Below are 14,182 nucleotides of genomic sequence, written 5' to 3' on the forward strand. Positions count from 1 at the left end.
TTATACATATTATCTAGTTGGTTATGAGATATACCAGTAGAAGGGTTAGCTTGGGGTTAGTTGTGATCCTAAGCACCGTGTAACATCTCAGAATAGATTTGTAGGGCATACAAACTTGGTATCAGAGCACAAGGTTCAAGTGTCCTAGGGTGTCTATGAAGTCGTGCCTAGTAGAGTCTTGCGGAATGGTATGGAGATGTCTGTACTTTTCTTCGAGAGGCTATGGGGCATTTAAGAAATTTTTCCCTTCTTTCGAGTCTCAGATTGTGCCATAGAAAGGCCCTATAAGAAACTTATACAGATTCTCATCTTGCTCTATTCAGACCATCTCTACCTTATTTTTAAGGCAACTAAAACAGTCAAGTTTAATTCCTTACAGATAAAGCTTTCTCAGGTAGTCCCCACAGATAGTTATAGGATTATACGCAGGCTCAAAAGTATCTCATCAATGCTTTTAAGTTCTAAAATTTGAAGAACTTTATTTATGTTTATGAAAATAGAGCACTAAGCCCAAGCCAGATATGCTTTCAGATCCTTCTTCAGAATTCATGGCATTAATCTGTACATCCCCCTATGACTTATTCTTAAGATAACATGATTAGAAAGTTTTAATTTTCTCCCCAGATAGTGCTCTCAAATCTGCTAGAAGAAGTTTCAGAAGTCACACAAAGGGGCTTGAGAGGAGCTCTCTAGTGTCTCAAAAGTCCCTCAAGTTAAAAGTTATGTCCTTATTCTTATGATCCCTTCAGTTAAGATAGAGTAAGATATGTATTTAGATTCCTTATTTACCCTCAATACTGATAGCACTCATTATAAGAGATAATATGAATAGAGATTTTAGAATAGAGTTTGTATTCATGAGATATTGAAACCTAGAAGTGTTATGACTCATAAGCAGTTGAACCTTCTTATAGTTGAGAGTGTGGGTTTAGAAGTGTAGTGTCAAGAGGGGTAGTAAGAGCAATTTATTGAACATTTATATAGCCAAATTTTTGCATGTGTCTGAGTTAGTAATAAAGTGATAAGTCCTTGTGTGTTAGTTTAGTGGAAGATGGAGAAGGAATTATTAGTTAAGGTGAATTGTTGTTTGGTAAAGTATGAAAAGAGTTATTGATGGTAATTGTTGTGTTAGAAAGGTATGGGTTGTTGATAAAAGTATTGGATGGTTTAGTATTGTCAATTTAGGTTACCCTTGAGGTTATGAAGATGAGTTTAGTTGAAGCTTATAGAACCATGAAAAAAGTTTAAGTGTATGGATGGGTGGATAGTAGTGATGTTTAGAAGGAAGATGTGATAAGGGATGAGTGTTTCTTGATGCCTTATTTTATAGCTTCCAAAGGAGAATTGTGTGCAAGGAGGTTTGTTGCATCATTTTAGTATTAGAGGTTTGTTGCATCATTTTAGTATTAGACATTAAGTTTGGACAGTGGAAGGTCATCAAGGTAGGTGTAATAATTTCATGGTTAGTGATGCTAGTTATATGGAGTGATCTAGTAGCTTGAATAGTATGTGCAAGAGCTAGAGTCTATTTTAATTCATAATTTAGTATGAGGTTGTATGTGTGATGAGGAAGTATGCCCAAGGTGGTATGGGGTTGTATTATTTCCAAGTTGTTGTATGTGGTTGTGGTTAGTAGTGCCGTTGAGTTGCTAGGTGGAGGAAGACTAGTTAGATGGTATATGGTGTTCTAAATAGCCAAGTTAAGGAGTTTTGAGTTAGGATATCGAGGTTTTTGATATGACCTTGATTTATATGGCTTAGAGAAAAGAATGTAAGTTTGGAAACGTGATGTTATGTGCTATTAGCAAAGTATGAAGGGAGTAGTATGGTTTATAAGAGGTCGATGAAATCTGTGTTAGGTGTTAAGATTTAAGTTTGAATCCTTGAAGATTTAGCGATTAGAAATAAGAGTTGGAGCACTAGATGGAGTGCAATCCGACTAGGGGGATACTCATGAAGATTTGAGGTTAGAAAGTGTTCAAGTATTATGTGATAACTATTAGGGACATAGAAAGATAGAGTGTATCTCAGAAGGTAGTATTAGCAGTGGGTTTTTCCACTTTTGGGTGTAGTCTTTTGGGTTAAGTTCTACTATTTACATGTATTGTTATACCCCAGGATCTAGAGTAAGGTGGTTGTAGTTCAGTAAAGCTTGTAAGAGGGTTTCCATAGATTTAGAATGATGGCTTAAAAGTTAAGGGGGAGATAATAGGATAAGTAACCAAGTTAGGTTCTCAAATTCTAATAGTAGTGACAATATGATATAGAACATTAGAAAGTGAGGGTGATTTCAGTTATCCCGGTACCTACTCATGCCTTACGTTTCAGTTTCACGATCATAGTTTATGTTCATACATATGATAGAGAATTATGTACTCTGCCTGTCCCTAAATGAGGAGTTCCAGTCCATTCAGTAGTTGGAATCACATTCCATAAGTTATGAACTCTAAATCAAGGTCATGTAGCTTATGACACAAGTACTCAAGCTTTACAGTATGCTCGGCTTCCATAACTCATGCTACGCTCCTAATGATCAACAAGATTCATCTTATAGCAGTGTAGGCTCTCAATTCAAATCACTTTGATGAATCCATGATGTTGACTCTCTATTCCTCAGGCCTCAGTTAAGTATCAAGTTACGTACAGTATCCTTCAATGTTTCAAGATCTAATGTTTTAACCTTTTGTGACTCTTCCTTATGTCATAATAGTGGTAATGAGTAAGTGTTTCCTTGTCGAGGAAAGATTCTTGTATGCTTACTTAGATAAGGCCATAAGTGTGAAGTAAGATTGGGGCCAAGTCTTTGAGATATGTTATGGTTAGTTGAAATCTAGGTGTGTATGTTCTTGGAGTAGCGCATGTGAGTTGTGTTGATAGTGGTTTAGAGAATATGTGAAGTATGCCTGTATAGGTGTTTTCCTTGAAATTTATAGGTGGTTATAAAGATAGGCCTGAATGACATGTTGGGAATTAAGAGGAGAGGCACAATGTGCACTAGTGGATCCATAATAAGGGTTCAGAGTTAGTCATTGAAGTGGTAAGGCACGAGATGCTTAGGGTGTGAGATCTAAGAGGAGATAGAAGATTGAATTGCATGGTTTAGACTAGTATTGTCGTGCAGCATGTTGTATCTTATGATTTAGAGTTAGTCTCGATCATTGTGAGAGGATTTAATTTACTTTAGACATTAGTAGAAGGATTTACAATGCCCAGGCGAGAACTATAAGTTGAATGAAACATGTATGGTAATTGAGGGGAATAGTTTAGTTGAGGGAGTATTCGAGGATGTCTTGATAAGCTTGGAAATAAGAAAATTGCATTGTCGTATACCTGGAAATTCTATCCTAGCTTATGAGTTATATGTCTATATTTCATGCTATAGAGTAGAGTCAATGTTTTGATTCCTTAGTCAGATGTATTGTTTAGATCATGCCCAAGGTTCTTTACTCCCTAATGTTACTAGAACTTCTTTAGAAATAGAGTTGGAGAGATACGCCAGTTAAGTATAAGTTTCCAGTATAATTCAGTCAGTATAGCTAGCAATCTGGTTTAACAGCTAGGTAAACAAGTTCCTGTGTTTTTTCCACCTTTTCGCCCGGTCCTACTATCTGAAGTCTCATGCTTGTGACCATTCTAAGAGATAATCTATTCCATCCATGTAAATTGTGAATTCAGCTCAATCTAAGCAATATGTTTTAGGTTCAGTTATTTATTCATGACTCAGTTCGTAAGTATTCAGTGCATAATCAAAATTTTCTAAGTAATTTAGCTCAGATAGTGTAATACCCTGGTACGATCTAAGTCTTGATGTCTCATGATTCATACCTGCCTAGTTTATCACTTCCCAATTCAGTATATATATGATTGGGTCATGAACATTCCAAGTGAATCCAAAACTCTCAGTATGAATCAGCTCCTTAAAGCAAGTAAGGTCAAGTCAGCTCTGAATTCAGTTTCATGATAGAAATTTAAATGTTTCAATTTAGTTATATCTTTTCTCTGAAGACAGAGCATGTCAACGTCATTCCATACCTTTAAGACTTCAACAAATTCCTATCCAATATTCGAGGATGAAGGTTTCCAACGGGGAGATATTGTAAGACCCCGCAAAATCCTCATTGCCTAAGTCCCTTAAAGCGTGTCCAAAGAGTTCCTAGACTTAGAAAATCTAGCTAAGTTGTAATACCTTGAACTTTCTTCAAGCCAAATTTTGTCTCTAGAAGATTAAGGAGTGACTTCCAAAGTGAGTAATGTTTAAATTATATAGAATTTTCCTAAATTTGAATTTTTATCGTGTATAAAATTGAATTAGCTTTCCAATGATACCAATTTCTCCAAGATCCTACATCGGAGTAAAAAGTTATGGCCATTTTAAAGAGAGTTGTCTGAACTGCCCAGGTGCGATGGAAGCGATAGACCGTCGCCCAAATGGTCGCAGTTGAGGCAGTGAACCTACCTTTTGGCCAAGCGCGATGGAAAGGACGATGGACCATCAAGATAGCGGTGGACCGTCACCCAAACCATTGCAACAGAGACAGAAAAGTCATATTCTATCCAAGTACGATGGGAAGGTCGACGAGCCATCGAGCTAGCGATGGACTGTCTCCCTGGCCATCATACACTTCTGTTTAGCGAATTAAAGCTATTTTTAAAAGGGCTTTTGGGTATTTTTCCACCCTCTTCACATTTATATACATCAGATTCAAGAAGCAAACATTATATTCTTATCTAGCATAAAAAACTAGGGTTTTCTCTCAAGATTAACCCTCAAGAGCAAGATCCAAATCTTTCTCCAAGAACCTCAAGATTTCACCATTGTTTTTACAAATTGATTTAAGATTCAAGGTTCCTAAGTCAAAAGTTTCAAGAACCCTCACTCAAGAGTACAAAAGAGAGTCTCAAGCAAGCTTGTTTATCTAAATTCATAAGCTAAGGTATGTGGGGTTTGAACAAGGACAATCCTTTTGTCCTTGTACCCAAAACTCGTCTTTAACTACAAAGATATATGAGTTTACATGTTTTCTTATGGAATTAAAGTATGGGTTTGTACCCTATGTTGTTATTCTTGAGATTATGATGTTTTCAGTGTTTTAGAAATTGAAGTACATGAGTATGTTGAGGTTATAAGGCATATTGCTGAAAATTTCCAGATTTCTATATGATTTATGAATCTTTATGATATTCAGTATGCATTTTGACACGTCTTAACCTGAGATTGAATTATGGATCATTAAGCCCCACTTGAGATTGAAATTTTAAGAATTTTTGTGCTATAAGCACCCATGATTTTAGTATTTTGAGATTATTGAGAAAGTTTTAACCTTGACGGTCATAGTATCTTTGAAATCCACTTTTCTAAATAAGATTATAGATTTTATAGTAGGGTTCTTTGTGAGCCATGAGATTATTTTAAAGTGGATTTCCATGAGATGAGCGTAGCTAACTAAAGGAAGTAGTATTTAGCACCGAGTCCGGTAAGTTACTACGATTTCATACCCCAGAACTACGTGCCACCGTAGGATTGAGATTTATGGGCCTGAGGCTGAGATAGTGATCACTGAGTTGAGGTTATACTCCCTGGCAAGAGTATGACGCCTCTCCCCAATATGAGGTTTCTTTCTTAGGAGGACAAAACGTTGGACTCCATGTAGCTCGCATGGTGTATTCGGTTAAGAGAACCTCCCTAATAGTAAGATTTTCAGAGTAGTTTCTTAAAGTATATTTTTCCCTTGGAGAAAGTATTTTTCCCTTCTAGTAAAAGTAAATAAACAGTTTTTGAGTACTTTCCCTACTAGTTAAGAAAAGCTTTTGAAAGTATCCCCTTAAGATCAAAGTATTTTCCCTTACAAATAAGTTATTTCTTTTCTACTAGTAAAGAAAAGGGTTTTAAAAGTAATTTCCCTAAGGGTTTTAGATACTAAGTGTAAAGACTCATACGCTTATTCAGATATTATTTTACTTGAGATTTTAGTTTTAAAGTTACAGTCTTAGCTTTCAGATACAGAGGTGAGCTCTTTATCACTTAGTCTATATTATTTGAGAAAGAAATAGAACTACAGAGAACTAAGTGTGATGACTTACGAGTTTTCTATTATATTCATGACTTATGATATTCAGATTTCATATTACTCAAGCTATGTGAGTCATTTGCATTTAGCATGCATTATTTTATAAATGATAATCATGAGATATGTTTTGCTTATGCATTGCACCCCCATATACTCAGTACATCCTCAAAGTACTGCTCCACATATATATCTATGTGCTACATTGTCTCATAATATGGTACAAGACTTAGTATGCACATTCAAATTCAGGAAGTTACAGATTCCAGCCATCAAGATGATGAGTCCTCCTCTTTCGAGGACTTCAGTTAGATTCATTTATGTTGTTTATTTTCTTATTCATATGTACTGATTAACGATAGTTGGAGTAGCTTCCCAACCATTGATAGTCAGTATAGTAGAGGCTTCATAGACAGTCCGTAGAGTAAAAGTATTTTATTCCAATTTCATTTGTAAGGAAGAGTTTAAATCATTTGAATTCAGTTTTGTATTTCTCCGATTCATAAAAGAGTTATCTTCCATTGATTTTTGTACAGATTTATACATATTATCCAGTTGCTTATGAGATATGCCAGTAGAAGGGTTAGCTTGGGGTCACTTGTGATCCTAAGAACTGTGTGATGTCTCAGAACAGATTTTTGGGGCGTTATAATGTTGATTGAGAAGAACTACCCACCTTATTGCTCACACCAATGGGCATCGGTGTTTGATCATCATCTGGAATATTCATGTCCAGATCATCTAACTTATCATCAAATATGTCTTGTTGTTATTCTTCTTCTACATTCTGGTTCTCATTTTCTCTTGGTTTTTCAACCACGTACACCCTTAACACTGGCCTGGTTGAATTACTAAGATAAGCACGCAATCGAACATGATCGATTATCTTGAAAGGTAGTACCCTCTGATTTTCAAAGGAGTTGTGCATCTAGCTGATGACGAGTTCTTCCAATTGATAATTCAGTCCACAATAGCTGATGATTAAGTTCACAAAATCATCATATGAAACATCACTTTGGACTGTCATAGCTATCATCTCTTGTATTTCACCTTCCTTCCAACGTCATACATATTGATTTCTCTCTTCTATCCATTGACCATGACAATTCACCCCTATTGCTATTGATGCCTGCATTAGTAATACCTAAATAAAGTCATTTGTTAAAAAAAGTTAACAATGATATCATAATAAAATTAATAGTGCTTTCATAGTGCCGTAACATGAACCCCAATAGATATGTAATCTATTGCAACAGGTGAAAAATATATTGCAACAGGTAAATGATCAGTTGCAATAGATTACTTACCTGTTGGGATTCATGTTATCTTCTGAAGCTGATTTCAACAGATGAGTCATCTGTTTTAACAGGTGAATCATATATTGCAACAGATAATACATAAGTTGCAACAGATGAAGTCTCTATTGGGATGATATTACGGTACTAAAGAAACTTTAAAGCTGATTCCAACAGATGAGTGACAAGTTGCAACAGATGACTTACCTATTGCAATAGATGAAGCGTCTGTTGAGATTGATTGCAGGTTCTGTTGCAATAGGTTACTAATATATTGAGATAGATGACTTACCTATTGTAATAGATGACGCGTCTGTTGGAATCAATTTCAGGTTTTGTAGCAACAGGTTACTAATATGTTGTAACAGATATTTACTCTGTTGCAATAGATAACTAGTTTATTGCAATAGATAACTAGTATGTTGCAATAGAGGGGTCATATGTTGCAACAGATGACCTATCTGTTCGATTTATGTTACTGCACTACAAAACCATAAACATGAATCCAACATATGAGTCTTCCGTCGCAACAGATGAGTGATCTATTTAAATAGATGGCTATCATATTGCATTCATATTTGCGTGCTATCTATTGTTTAAAAAATAGCACAATAGCACCAGATGACAAATTCAACTAAAAATCATAATTTAACTTACTAAAGTCTCATGCGAAGTAATGCCAAAGTTGAAAGTGTTGTACGAAACAAAATTTGACCTAAGAAATTGGTCAAGTAACAGCAGTAGCGGTAACAACAACACCAACAATGGTCAAGAAGAAGAAGAAGATGATGATAATGAAGCATAAGATGATGAATAAAGCAGCAACAATAATGAACAACAAAATATTGCTAAGAGAGAAAAAACAACAATGGACGAGAAGAGAGAGAAACACACATTTTTCCTATGTTTTCTGTTATATTAGGTTAATATTTAGATCAAAGTATAAATTTAAAAACTTGTGGGTTATTCTCAAACTTCCCCAACTTTCTTAATCCATAATAAAGTAATTATCGCTTACACTCAATTATTAAGACTTGAGTCACCTACATCTCATATTGAAACTCTTGTGTCACTTTTAACTAAATGCCCCTACTAACTCACTCAAATTCAATGGAATTAGTCCATCTTGTTAACTTTTAAATACTCTCTCAATTTTAATTTACATGGCATATAAGTTTTAGCAAATAAAGAAAGGATCTTAAATTGATGATCATGAATCGTAACTTGTGTGTGAATTTTGATACTCCCTCTCCTTCAATTTATATTGACATATTTTCATTTTAAAATATCCATTTTATCTTTAATAAAAATATGTATAGTCATACAAATATCTATGACTTATTTTAGACCATAAGTTTCAAAAATCTTTCTTTCTTTCTTAAACTCTATGCTGAGTCAAATTACATCACATAAATTGAAACGGAGCGACTAATAAAGTTTGTCACAGAACCTTTCATTAAATTACTTAAACTCCTTGCTAAGTCAAATTACATCGCATGAATTAAGACAGAGGGAGTAATAAAATTTGTCGGGTAACTTTTCATTAAATTACTTTGAAATATAAAAATGTATGATTATTTTTGACTTCAACTTATAAAAATTAATTTCACATTAATCATCTTAAACGAGAGAATACATAATTGTCCTCTTCAACTATAACACTTTTTTTTCTTTTAAAGAGATACCTTAACTTTGCGAGAGTTACCCTTTATCATTGTTTGCTTAAAGTGAATTTGCTATACCTTATAAGCCCACATGACATGAAGAGTGTAGTACAGTCTTCAATTACGCGTGAGATTAGAAAAAAACTAGATTTTTAAATTTTTTTCCAGCATTTGTTTCATGAGAAATATTTTTTTAATTCTTTTTCCCTCTTATCTTGTCATCCATTTTATTTAATTTTTAAGTATCTTCTTGTTTGTCGTTTCTTCTCATCTTCTTTCTCCTTTCAGTAAGTCTATTGATTTTTTTTAAAAAAATTTGTCATGAAGTTAAAATTTTTTCGATTGATAAAATTACTAAGTTTCATTTTAATAGAGTTTTGATTCATCATAATTATCATAATTTTGATTTTCAAATTTTAATTTAATGATAATTTAGTATTGACTTAGAAGTTAATGTGGCGTGGAGAAAATGGTTATAACAACGAAGATACAAAGAAAAATTTACCAGCTAAATCATATCTCTCAACTCACTTTATGTTTATATTTACTCACTTTATCTTCGTACTTAAACAAAAACTAAAATAGCTACCAAGACACGACAGAAACTACATTTGAAAGAAGTGCAAGATCTGGGTAATAGGATAGACCATAGCAACCAAGTTTTTGAAATCAACCCAAGTTGATTACCTGGAAGCATGTAAACTGTTAACATTGTGCTCCTTTTATTTCTGTGAACTAATAGCCATCATCTATTACCAAAAAAAAAAAAACTAAAATAATTAAAAATAAAAGATCAGAGCCATTTAGGAGAGATTAAACATAATGGAATAAGGTGGCTAAGTAGGAGGTTGGTGTGGCTATCAGCGCATATTAATAAAACGTGTGCGGCGTGATTCCACCATGAGACGGAGGGGAAAGGGTGGAGGTAGAGGTCACAGAAGACCTCAAAATCAACCAATAGCTACTTTTGGAAGTTCGATGAGTACTCTAGTAAGTGGAGAGGCTTCAAAACTACAAAGTGATGGGAAGGCTAAATCGGCGATGCATACGTCGGCAGGTGCTAATCCAAGGATCCTTGGTGATCAGAGGATATCTAGAAGTGTGAGATCCCTAACCCCGAGATCTTAAGGGGTGGTTAGTGTTGTAAACGAGCCTAATTTAATAGAATAGGGTTCTAGCTCAGTGAAAAAAAATTGGGCTACTCCAACCTTGCAACAACAGCTAACGAAGGAAATTAAAGATGCCCAGGAAAAGCCTACCAAGTGGTCCATCCTATTTGAGAAGAATCCTATAGCCTCCAATGGTATATCTATGAATTATGTTCCACCTGCCATTATTAATGGACAAACTATGGTCCAATTGGATAAATTAGAGGTTGAAAAGGAAAATGCTAAGTGACGAGGTGTTCTAATAGCATATGTAATGGGGGATACACTGGCCTAAATCTATATGAAAAAATATGTGGAGAAAATGTGGACTAACATTGAGATGTATGATATATTCTTACATGAGGATGAATATTATGTGATTAAATTTCAAAGTATGGAGGATTTACAAGTAGTGTTGCATGTTGGACCTCATATTATAGGGAATAGGCCAATTATCCTGAAACAATGGACAACTGAGTTTGATTTTAACTAGGAATTCTTAATGGAGATTCCATTATAGGAATGCTTCCCTAACCTCCCAATGAATTGTTGGGTTGTGATTCTTTGAGCCGTATTGTTAGTGCAATAGGACAGCCTATCTATGCTGATAAATGTACAACACACCAGTCTCGGATATCGTATGCAAGTATTTTGATTGAAGTTAATGTGACCAAACTATTTCCAGAGTATGTTACTATTATGGATCCACTAGAGAGATATTTTCAACAATCTATTTAGTTTGAGTGAAAGCCAGAGTACTGTAGAAAATGTTTTAAAGCTGGTCATAAATGTGAGGAGCCTGATGTAGAAAAGAATAAACCTGTTCATGTGAGTGAGGAGCCTAAATTTGAGGTGCCAAAGAGAAAGCCAGTAAAGTTGGTGCATAAATGGTGAGAGAAGAATCATGAAGCTGGTCCATCTAAGCATGAGAATATAATGACAAAAAGGCAAAAAGAGCCTAAGCAGCTACTACCTGTAGGTCAGAAGAAACAATAGGACAAGCTGTTGTACTGGATGAGGAACAAAAGGTTGTTGCTATAAAAAGAAAAGCCAAGATACAATATAAAGAGCCAAGTAGGGTGGATTCTCCACCTTTGCAACCCACACCCACTAGGAATAACTTCAGTGTATTTCAAACTAGAGAACCTGAGAATATAGATAATTTACTAACTGATAAATGTGGGACCATAAACTTGCTATGAATTGGGTGATATGTAAGGGGGCTAATAAATGATATAGGCAAAAGAAGTTGAGGTAGTTTCTGAAATCTCATTATGTACAATTGGCAGGGTTAGTGGAAACAAAAGTCAAGCAAGTTAAAGTTGGAGTGATTATGAAACATAGTGATCCAAGTTGGATGAGTTTTAATAATTACTCCCATGCTGAGAATGGAAGAATTTGGGTGTTGTGGGATCCCAAATTCTTGGAGGTTATATTAATCAGAGTTGAAGCTCAATACCTTTACTGTCAGCTTAGAAATAGACTAGATGAGATGGAGTGCGCCTTTACATTTATTTATGGATACAACACACTGGAGCAAAGGAACAACTTATGGGATAATCTAAAGTTAATAGCCATAGGAACTTCCACCCCTTAGATCTTGGGAGGGGATTTTAATGTTGTGCTGAACTCTCAGGATAGGATTTTTGAAAACCCTGTCACATATGCAGAGATTAAAGATTTTAATGATTGTGTTTAAGAGTCCACTCTTATAGAATTACCTTAGAAAGGTGAGTATTATATATGGTCTATAGTCGGACTGATAGAATGTTTGGTAATGAAGAATGGATGGCAAAATGGGGTTATGTGTCTACTTAATATGGGCTGCCAAATGTATCAGACCATGCTCACATGTTACTCACAATTATGCCTATAACCTGAAGAGTCAAAGTACCATTTAAGTTCTTTAATCTATGGGCAAATCATAGTGATTTCTTATCTCTGGTAGAAGTTGGCTGGAAGAAGATTAAAGCAGGAGGTACTATGAAACAAATATGGCAAAATTTACAGAATCTCAAGACTAAGGTCAGGAAATTAAATAATGCAGAGTTTCACAATATAACTCAAAAGATTGTCTTATGTAGAGCTGAACTAAAAATCATACAAGTGCAAATAAAAGAAAGTATGCCTACAATTTCTAACATATTGATTGAGAAAGAGAAGGAAACTTAAATAAAACATATTTATTAAGTGCGTGATGTCTAATCTATATGTAGTAAATTAGACATCACGCACTTAATTTTTGTTGATGATCTTTGATGTTTTCTAGAGGAGATTTAATGTCTATTGCAGCCTTAAATGACTGTTTTACTCAATTCTCCCTTGCTTCTGGACTTAAAGCTACTTTGGAGAAGAGTTGTGTTTATTTTGGAAGTGTCAAGCCAACATAAAAGGATGCTATTGTGACGCACCTTGGTTATACTACTGGTGAGCTTCCTTTTAAGTACCTGGATGTGCCCCTATAAACAAAGAAACTTACTATAATGCAATGACAATCCTTAGTTGGGAAGATTGTTGAGAGAATCTCATTTTGGACTGTAAAAAAATGTCATATGCAGGAAGGTTACATCTTGTACAGATAATTTTATTTGGAGTTCAGTATTACTGGGCTCAGATGTTTCAAATGCCTAGTAAGATAGTGAATCTGATTGAGTCACATTGCAGGAGCTATGTGTGTTTAGGGTCTAATAATATTACTAAAAGGGCTTTGATTTCTTGGGAGAAGGTCTGCACCCCTAAGTCGAGGGTTTGAACTTTATTAATCTGCATCTTTGTAACCAGGCTGCTATTGCTGGTGCTTATTAGGACCTCACTCACAAACAGGATAAAATATGGATTGAGTGGATACATATGTTCTATATAAAGAATCAGAATGTACAACTTACGGCTATCCCTAAACAGACTTATTGGATGACTAGAAAAATTATGGAAGCTAGAAAATTTTGGGACAATCACCAGTAACATATACTATTGTAGAAGAAGTTGACTAGGAAGATTTACTTGAGGTTGTTAGGAGAAAGACTCAGGATTCCATGGAAGTGTCTAATGTTCAGCAATCTAGCTCAGCCAAAAGTTGTTTTCACTAAGTGGCTACAAATTCAGGTTAAACGTCTCACCAAGGACAGGTTGACAAAGTGGGGTATTAATTCAGAGCCTAAATGTGTATTGTGCCAGCAAGGATATGAAACTAGGGACCATTTGTACAATATTTATTTACTAGGAAGATATGGGGTAATATATTTACTTGGATGCAGCAGCTGAATGATATTGGAGCAATATGGCAACATCAAATTCAATGGGCAATCAAAAGTCCTGAATGAAGGATTGCAAGAGCTTAAATCCTTAGAATGGTTTACGCTGAGGTGGTGCATGCTATTTGGAGTGAAAGAAATCAAAGAGTCTTTGAGAATAAGTTAACTGAAAGCGATAGAATTAATAGGACTTTTGCTTTTGTTTGTAATTTAAGGGCTCCTGCTAATACCAGAGCCTTTATTCAAACTTGCTTGTTATGATATAGCTCATAGTTAGAAGATCTTTAGGCTGTTAGGCTAAGAAGGTTTCCAGGTGTTACTCACTGGATTTGTGGGATTAAGCTGATAGAGGTTGCCAACTTGCTTTGAAGTGTTCAATGGTGATTAATGAAAATAAGTTAGTTACCTAAAAAAAAGTAGGGAGGTTGGAAGCAAAGTGCCAAGAAATAGGTTAATGGGATGAGAAACATGGAGTAGAGAAAGAAATAAAGTAAGAAAGCATGATAAAAGTATAAAATTAAACGAATTTAACATGCAATTAGAATAATTGGTGTTTCATGTATACATTCATTTTGAAGTTGTTTCAAAGGGCAAGAACCACCACGAAGTTTTAAAAATAAACAAAGTATTGTATTTGGAGGGGTAACTCTCTTTTGTCTTCTTAAATTGAAAACTTGTAGATATTACTTGATATATATGAATCGTTTTGTCTACCAAAATCATTTCTCTCCAATCTACGGTGAGAAATGTTTGTCATTT

This window comes from Capsicum annuum, chromosome 3 (genome assembly GCF_002878395.1).
Source record: "Capsicum annuum cultivar UCD-10X-F1 chromosome 3, UCD10Xv1.1, whole genome shotgun sequence".
NCBI classification, from domain to species: Eukaryota; Viridiplantae; Streptophyta; class Magnoliopsida; order Solanales; family Solanaceae; genus Capsicum; species Capsicum annuum.